We start from the raw sequence: 10,323 nt of genomic DNA, 5'->3' as shown, positions 1-10,323 counted from the left end.
TCTGCCTTTTCTAAAACCAGCTTGAACAGCAGGAAGTTCATGGTTCACATATTGCTGAAGCCTGGCTTGGAGAATTTTGAGCATTACTTTACTAGAGATGAGTGCAATTGTGTGGTAGTTTGAGCATTCTTTGGCCTTGCCTTTCTTTGGGATTGGAATGAAATCTGACCTTTTCCAGTCCCGTGGCCACTGCTGAGTTTTCCAAATTTGCAGACTATAAATTTAACACAATTACATTTAATTCTACTCAGTACAGATAATATTTAGTAGAGTTTTTAGGAACTTGCAATAATATTCTAATTCTGAACTTATAGCCAAGATTACTGACAGTAAAGATTTTGGGATAAACCAGGTAAATAAATTACTTTTCATGGAATATTAATTGTTTTTTGTGTATAATATTCAGTGAACTGATAAATCTTTGTTAAATTGAAATCTAGATTTCAGGGATAATATACTCAATAGGATGAACTATTTACATACAGAAAATGCATTTTACTCCATGAAACATTGTTATTTATCAGGAATGATGGTCATTAATTATTTTCATGCCATGCAAAAGAGAATGGGGGTGTATCAGTCTCAATCCCGTTGACTATGCCAATTGTCTTACTATTCACAGTGTCTGCTGAAACCAGGGCAGGCAAAGCACAAGCCAGGAGGCTGGAAGAAGACATGAGGAGCTGTAGGAACTAGATGTGTTTATTCTCTCCTAGCTAACATGGCAGCCATAGCAGCAGCCATAACATAACCATAAGATAGTCAAAACATGGTCATAACCTAACCTCATGTAACATAACCATGCTGTTGCTCCAGTGTAGCCCCAGTGTAGCAGCAACCAGGGCTTTCACGGTGAAGCTCATACAGGTGTACTGCACACACTCATAACCAAGCGAGTACCTTGTGACATACGTCCACAATGCTATAAGTGATCTCATCCACTATATAACCATGCAAAGTCATTGTTTCAGTATGTGGGGTGAGAGGATGTGAGGGTGGGGTGAGAGAACCTCACTGGCACCATCTTGACTAATTTTCTCTCTTCCTACAGGGTACTTCCTAGGTGGCTCAGTGGTAAAAAATGTGCTTGCCAACACAGAAAATGTAGGTTCTATCCCTGGGTAAGGAAGATCTCCTGGAGAAAGAAATGGCAACTTGATACAGTGTTCTTGCCTGGGAAATCTCATGGACAGAGGATTCTGGCAGTCTACAGTCCATGGGGTTGCAAAAGAGTTAGCAACTTCTTATTAGGCCATGAAATTTTATACTGGCAAAAGTATTTAGATATGAAATTCTAGAAGCCTTTGAATATAAAGTTTTTAATTAGTTACACCATAATTAAATGTTTTCTCTAACATGTGGGTGTCATAGAAGTAGAGAAGCAAAAGGGCTGAAGGTAAACATCTCACTAATAGGATGCTATGCCCACTGTGTAAAATTTACTACTCTTAGTTGATTCTGTTAATTGAGCTGATTATACTAATTGAGCTATTTACATAATGCTGAATGAGTGTACAAAATAGAACTATTGTTTCTAAAGAAAACTATGGGAAGAGGTGAAAACTTATGCAGAGGCTGCTAAAAGAGGAACTTGGTTTTTTATTATTAAAATGCTTAGCTTGACCAGTCAAATTTAGTAGTATTTCATGGAGAAACCTAAATATCCAAGTTATATAAATGGATTCAGGCATGACTGAGTCAAAGAAATTTATTTTTTTTAACTGTTTTACCAAGTGGCTAATAAGATTTACTCGATACCTTTTTCTAATAGCTCTACTGGCCCACTATTTAGTGCTGGACATATACAACACAAAGAGTTAAGTTCTGAGGATGATTGTTGCAAATTGTGGGCAATAAATGACTTTATATGACATTATTTTGAAAGGAAACAGTGATTTCCATGTAAAATATTTTATAACTGAATGTTCTTTCAAGCTTATATATACTGCTTATTTGTTGATCTGTTTCTACCCAGTGTCAAATTTTCTCATCCATTCATTCAACAAACACTGATTGAATACTAGCTGTGTTCCAGGAATTAATGACAAATAAGATTCTTAACCTCAACAAGCATATGGCCAGAGACTAAAGAACACAAACAACATAATTTTAGTACAGTGCTGTTAAGAATAGGGAGCTATTAAAACAAAACAAAACAAAACAAAACTGGAAGAACATCTAACTATATCTTTGGAGAGTTAAAAGCTTTTTTTTGAAAATAACCTCTAACGAGAGTTTTAAAGAACAAATAGGAATTAACCAGAACAAGGAAAAAGAGCATTTCAAGTGTCAAAAGGTCTTTTTCATGGGCCAAGAAGCAGATTATTAAAATGTTCATTAATGTACATGGTTGATTTTGTTCAACATTTTGAAGCTAATATCATGTAGTCTACATCACAGTTCAGATCAGAAACTCTGGTATGTGTAACCCTGGTTCTGTGAGGTTTTATTTGAATAAAAATAGAGGTTTCAGGGTCTACATGCATTTAGGGGGAAAAAAAAATGTTTCCTAAAAATTCTGTATTTTTTTATGTATGATTTTCTTTAATAAATTAAAGCATAATGTGAAGTTCCAGAAAGTCTTAGTAGTAACCAGTACGTTCCAGAATTATGTGACCAAGAAACTCTATACTTACAGAATGGCTCTTAGAAGTTGTTTCATGAGGAGCATGCTTTGAGAAATGCTGTTATGTACAGATATGAAATTTTCCAAATCTAAATTCTTTATAGTAGAGACAACTGAAAGCATGGAGGGAAATTATAAAGTCTGATAGCAGTCTCTAATGGTTTGAATGCCTCTCCTCCTCCCCCAAATTATGTCCACCTGGAACCTCAAAATGTGACTTTATTTGGAATAAGGATCTTTGAAGACAATTAAGGTAAGGGTCTAAGCTAAAATCATCCTGGATTATGATGAGCACTAAATCCAATGATGAGCATTCTTGTAAGAGGATAAACAGAGACAGAAAGAGAAGGCCATATCAAGACAGAGGCAGAGATTGAAGTAGCATGTCTAAAAACCAAGGAACACCAAGAACGCCTCATAGTGTGGAATGGATTTTTCTCTGAGTCTCCAGTAGGAATCAACACTATAAATACTTGCACTTCAGACGTCTGACTTTCAGAAGTGCAAGAGAATGAATTTCTGTTATTTTAAGCTGCCTAGTTTGTTGTGATTTGTTATGATAACAGTAGGAAACAAATGCAAGGATATATTGCTTTTCCACACAGGTCATAGTTTAACAAATTGTAACCTTAACACACATTATGACCAAATGATCAAAGACTCATAATGCCATTTTAATTCCTGTCCTTGCAATGTCCTCCCAACCTGAACACAGGTTAACTTCTGGACTTTCTTGAACCAAAATAATACAACAGAAATGACATTGTACAAGTTTTTCTCCTAGGCCTAAAGAGGGTTTGTTGTTTTCACTTACTCCATCTTAGCCTTGAGCCACTGTGCAAAGATGTCCAGGTTAGGTTACTTGAGGCTGAGTGCCCCTATGGTGGAAAGGCGCAGGAGAATATAGGAGCAGGAAGACAGAAAGGCAGGTCATCTCCTAGTCTCTCCTGTCCAACATGTAAATAGGGCCATCCTGGAATCTCTAGTTCCAGAAAAGCTGCCCCCTGAATACAAACACATGCGAGGACCTAGCCAACACCATCTGGGAAGGCAAACCACACAGCTGAGTCCAGCCCAGATTGCAGCTCCATGAACAGATAAATGCTTGTTGCTAAATTGTTTTAAGTTGTTATGGTTGGAAGTGATTTGTTATACAGCCACATAAAACTGTAATCAGCTAGTATTATCTTCAAGTATTTATTTTTAAAACAAGGATAGACAAAACAGATTATGGGTAGAATGCCAGTCAGTATGCTATAGCAAAGGCAGGACTGACTTCTGTCAATTAAGAATTTTGATCCACTCTCCTGTATCTTTTTCAATCCTATCATCATTAACTTAAATCTCTGGAGAAAAAAATACATGCCACCCTAAGGTAAACAAAGACTACTTTTCATGAATACCCAGAGAGTTTCATTAAAATTCTGCATAAGTATAGCCAGAATACAATGAATTTTAGCCCAAATTAGCACTAGAATTTTAGCATGTTTGCTACTGCTAAGTCGCTTCAGTCGTGTCTGACTCTTCGAGACCCCATGGACTGCAGCCAGCCCACCAGACTCCTCCGTCCATGGGATTTTCCAGGCAAGAGTACTGGAGTGGGTTGCCATTGCCTTCTCCAACACTCAGCTTTTATAAGAAACAGACAATGACAACCTAATCTCTAGGATTTATTTTATTTTATTTTTTAATTTTTTTAAATTTTATTTTATTTTTAAACTTTACATAATTGTATTAGTTTTGCCAAATATCAAAATGAATCCGCCACAGGTATACATGTGCTCCCCATCCTGAACCCTCCTCCCTCCTCCCTCCCCATACCATCCCTCTGGGTCGTCCCAGTGCACTAGCCCCAAGCATCCAGTATCGTGCATTGAACCTGGACTGGCATCTCGTTTCATACATGATATTTTACATGTTTCAATGCCATTCTCCCAAATCTAAAGGTTGCATCATAAGTACAGCATAGACTAAGAGCATTTCTTATAACTTTTATCTTCCGATCACTGCAGACAGCTGATATTCAAAGTGACCATGCATGATCTTGAAATGGCTTCTGGACATTAACAATTAAATTCTGGTCAGCTGTAGTTTTAAACATTTTGATATATTTTGAGATTTCTTAAAAATACATATATTTCCAATCCACATAAGATGCATAATTAATCATCGGGTGATCAGACATTGAATTAACATATATCCTGTTTTTTCAGCAATTACCGGATAAAATTAGCTTAAAGATAGAAGTGACAACTGACCATTGCTACAAATGAATTCTTATAAAAACCAGTTATTTAAATCACACACATTTATTTTCACATGTCTGTGGAGTGTGATAGAAGCCCACAAATACAAAATTGTATTAGAATTCTTACAGCAAATAAATTAACAAAAGAACAGAGTCAACTTGCTAATTCAGTCTTAGTCTTATGAAGGATGTGTTCTCTTTTTCTGACCTAGTTCTTTTATAAAATGAAGGTGAGCACTCAATGACCACAGGTCATTTTCCATGGACACATAAATTGTATATTAAATGAGGAAATGAGAAAATAACCTGATTTTAATCTTTATACTAGAAAGCTTAAAAGACTGGTATAAAATTCATGTTTTGAAGCCATTTATTTACAGTATTGCTACTTCTCCCCCCACAGCTTTCTTTCCCAGGGCATATATGGCTTTATTTCTCTTTTCTTCCTCCCAGTTTTTCTTCTTCCTTCCCTTTTTTTTCCTTCTCCTCTTCCTCCTTTGTTTTTATCATGAAATATAATATGCATTCAGAAAAGGCCATACAGATATTATTACTGATCTCAAGGAACCTAGATTTAACATAGTGCTATTTCTACTTCTTCCTCCTTTTCTTCTCTTTCTTGGGTTCTATTTTGCTTTATTTTTCTTCTTAATAGATGCTACAGCTATGAATTTTGCTCTGATTGTGTAGATGATTTTTAAGGCTAAAAATCAATTTTAACAGTAATTTTTCATAAGAAAGACATGGCAAAATATTTTGCAAATAGAAATTACTATATGTAAGTAAAAAACAATAACTATTTCTACTGAGATAATATTGCTACTGGTTTTCTTTCATCCCCGGCAACATTTTTATCTGAAATAGTCTTTGCTGTTTCTAAGTTCAACGTCCTGCAGCAAACGTTGCCAGTAATACAAAATACTTTCAATTAGTAGTTCTCTACTTTGGTCGCTAAGCAACTGACCTATTGTGAGGAATACATAATGATCTGTATAGACACCTTAAAGTGGTGGAAAGTATAGGCTTCATAACTTTCATTTACACTCCTGTGTTGATGTTACACTAAATAGTTAAACACATGGCAATATTTTATATTGGTTTGCTAAAATAAACCTAAAGGTTAACTTAAGCTCTGGACAAAGGTAGGACTAAACATGACACAGAATATCATATTTGTCTTTCATATATGTTATCATATTGTTTATAGGGAGGACAAGTAACCAGGTTAATATACGATTAAGTGTATATATGCTAATCATCAGTGAAGGCAGAATTCAGCACATAGCAGAAATAGTAAGAGAGCTGAGAAGAAAGACAAAAATGGAGACACTAAATGGCAAATACAATGAAAATCATTATGTCTGATATGTATGTAAGTGTCTTCCTGTATGTTAGAAAATAAAAACAGAAATAGCCAGATCTAGCAGGAAAAAAAAATAGGTACTTGAACCCTGGATACTTTTATTCTATCCTTCTAACATATTTTTATTGCTTTTTTTATTCCATTGACTACTGCATGCACTGACCCTCACTAAATCAAATCAATAGAGAAGAGAGATTATATCTCCCTTTTATCAGTAGAGCAGTTTAGACAGAGATTTTTCTTGCCCTGTTTCTTATATGTATTCTGTTCAGTTTTTACATTGCATTTTATAAGCTGCTTTAGAACAATGGAATAATTTTCCTTCATTTGATATAGAGTTTTCAACATAATTTGAACAAATAAAAAATAAATTAATGAAATTTATGTTCTTATAAACGCAGTATCAGTGGAACCAGGAAAACAATAAAATGGTAAAGACTAGAGATCGCTTCAAGAAAATTAGAGCTATCAAGGAAACGTTTCATGCAAAGATGGGTACAATAAAGGACAGAAAGGGTATGTCCCTAACAGAAGCAGAAGATATTAAGAAGAGGTGGCAAGAATACACAGAACTAAACAAAAAAGGTCTTAAAGACCAGGATAACCATGATGGTATGGTTTCTTACCTAGAGCCAGATATCCTGGAATGTGAAGTCAAGTGGGTCTCAGGAAGCATTATTACGAGCAAAGCTAGTGGAGGTGATGGAATTCCAGTTGAGCTATGTCAAATCCTAGAAGATGATGCTGTTAAAGTGCTGTAAGCAATATGCTAGCAAATTTGGAAAACTCATCAGTGACCACAGGACTGGAAAATGTCAGTTTTCATTCCAATCCCAAAGAAGGACAATGCCAAAGAATGTTCAAACTACTGCACGATTGTGCTTATTTCACATGCTAGCAAGGTAATGCTAAAAATCCTTCAAGATAGGCTCCACAGGTCAAAAAGCAACAATTAGAATGGGATGTGGAACAATGAACTGATTAAAAATTGGGGAAGGAGTACATCAAGGTTATATATTGTCACCCTGCTTATTTAACTTATATGCAGATTAATCATATGAAATGCCAGGCAGGATGAAGCTCAAGCTGGAATCAAGATTGCTAGGAAAAATATCAACAACTTCACATATGCAGATGGTAGCACTCTAATAGCAGAAAGTGAGGAGGAACAAAAGAGCCTCCTGATGAAGATGAAAAAGAACAGTTAAAAAGCCGGCTTAAAATTCAACATTCAAAAAACTGAGGACATGACATCTGATCCTATCACTTTTTGGCAGATAGATGGGGGAAAAAATGGAAACAATGAAAGACTTTATTTTCTTGGGCTCCAAAATCACTGTGGATGGTGACTGCAACTGTGAAATTAAAAGACACTTACTCCTTGGAAGAAAAGCTATGACCAACTTAGACAGCATATTAAAAAGCAGAGACATCACTTTGCCAACAAAGGTTCATACAATCAAAGCTATGGTTTTTCCAAAGTACAGATGTGACAGTTGGACCATAAAGAAAGCTGAGACCAAAGAATTGATGCTTTTGAATGGTGGTGCTGGAGAAGACTCTCAAGAGTCCCTTGGACAGCAAGGAGACCAAACCAGTCAATCCTAAAGGAAATCAACACTGAATATTCACTGGAAGGACTGATGCTGAAGCTGAAGTTCCAATATTTTGGTTTTAGTCAGTGGTAACAATGACCAAGGTTTCCTAATACCTGTCCTCCCTTTGTGAAGGCCACATAGGGAGCAAAAAGAAGCTTCTATTCTCTGATCGACTTAGAGTGGGGACTCTGGACTTTTACTCCAAACTTGAAGTAAAAAGGCAGCCTCCATTATCACCCTGTGTCATGTCAGGCAAGGTTTACTTGCTAAATTTAAATAAAATAGTCTTATAATATTCAAAGTACCTAGATAAATTGAAAGTTGGTCAGCAGAGCAAGAAACAGACAAACCATATCTTCAATGACAAGTTAACACACGTCAACATAAAGATGACACAAATACTAGACTTTTTCAACAAGAATTTCAAAGGTATCCTTATAAAAATGTTTTAATAATCAGTAATAAATATGCTCAAAACAAATGAAACAAATAGAAAGCTTTACCAATGAATAGTAGATACAAAGGACAAAGTATAATTTTGGAACTGACAATTACTATAGCTAAAAATTTTTCTAAAAAACCCTCTGAAAAAATGATCAATACAAATTACCCAATCTGGAGAACAAAATAAAAAGAGACTGAAAACAAAGAAACAAACTTTAAGGACCTGTAGGACTGAAACAAAAAAAAAATCTAAACTTATTACATATGTCAACAGAATTTCACAAACAAAGGAGATAAATGGCAGGGCTAAACGTGTATTTTAAAAAACAAAGGCTAAAACATTTCCAACTTTAGCAAAAAAAAAAAGAAGAAGAAGAAGCCAAGATTCAGACTGAGCAAATCTCAAAAGTATAAACTCAGAGACATTCGCTCCTAAACAAAACCAAACAAACATACAACTTCAGAAAACAAGAAAAAAAATATTGAAGGCAGTAAAACAATACTTTCCTTACAGGGGAAAAGTAATTTGACTGAAAGCTGATTTCTCATCAGAAACTCTGAAGTCCAGAAGAATAAGTGACGTATTTTTCAGGTATTCAAAGGCAAAAATTGTCGACCCAGAATTCAGTATTGGGCAAAACTTTCGTTCAGAAACTAAGGGAAATTAAAAACATTTTCAAAAGAAGGGAAATTGAAAATTTATCACCAGCAGACCTGCCCAAAAAAGTAGCTAAAGGAAGCTCTTGAAACAGAAATAACAAGATTAATTGTGTCTTAAATCACCAGGAAGGAAGAATTGAACAGAACATTCAGTTCAGTTCAGTAGCTCAGTTGTGTCTGACTCTTTGCGACCCCATGGACTGTAGTACGCCAGGCCTCCCTGTCCATCACCAGCTTCTGGAGCTTGTGCAAACTCATGTCCATCTAGTCAGTGATACCATCCAACTATTTCATCCTTGATCGTCCCCTTCTACTCCCGCCTTCAGTCTTTGCCAATGAGTCGGTTCTTCACGTCAGGTGGCCAAAGTATTGGAGTTTACCCTTCACCATCAGTCCTTCCAATGAGTATTCAGGACTGATTTCCTTTAAGATTGACTGGTTGAATCTCCTTGCAGTCCAGTTCAGTTGAGTTCAGTTCAGTCACTCAGTCGTGTCCGACTCATTGTGACCCCATGAATCGCAGCATGCCAGGCCTCCCTGTCCATCACAAACTCCTGGGGTTCACTCAGGCTCACGTCCATCGAGTCAGTGATGCCATCCAGCCATCTCATCCTCTGTCGTCCCCTTCTCCTCCTGCCCCCAATCCCTCCCAGCATCAGAGTCTTTTCCAATGAGTCAACTCTTCACATGAGGTGGCCAAAGTACTGGAGTTTCAGCTTTAGCATCATTCCTCCCAAAGAAATCCCAGGGCTGATCTCCTTCAGAATGGACTGGTTGGATCTCCTTGCAGTCCAAGGGACTCTCAGGAGTCTTTTCCAACACCACAGTTCAAAAGCATCAATTCTTCAGCGCTCAGCCTTCTTCACAGTCCAACTCCCACATCCATACATGACCACTAGAAAAACCATAGCCTTGACTAGATGAACCTTTGTTGGCAAAGTAATGTCTCTGCTTTTCAATATGCTATCTGGGTTGGTCATAACTTTCCTTCCAAGGAGTAAGCGTCTTTTAATTTCATGGCTGCAGTCACCATCTGAAGTGAATTTGGAGCCCAAAAAAATAAAGTCTGACACTGTTTCCACTATTTCCCCATCTATTTCCCATGAAGTGACGGGACCAGATGCCATGATCTTCGTTTTCTGAATGTTGAGCTTTAAGCCAACTTTTTCACTCTCCACTTTCACTTTCATCAAGAGGCTTTTTAGTTCCTCTTCACTTTCTGCCATTAAGGGTGGTGTCATCTGCATATCTGAGGTTATTGATATTTCTCCTGGCAATCTTAATTCCAGCTTGTGTTTCTTCCAGCCCAGCATTTCTCATGATGTACTCTGTATATAAGTTAAATAAGCAGGGTGACAATATACAGCGTTCACGTACTCCTTTT

The sequence above is a fragment of the Bison bison genome, unplaced genomic scaffold (assembly GCF_000754665.1).
Source record: "Bison bison bison isolate TAMUID 2011002044 unplaced genomic scaffold, Bison_UMD1.0 scf7180017864181, whole genome shotgun sequence".
Lineage (NCBI taxonomy): Eukaryota > Metazoa > Chordata > Mammalia > Artiodactyla > Bovidae > Bison > Bison bison.
Note: the sequence above shows the minus strand (reverse complement) of the source record.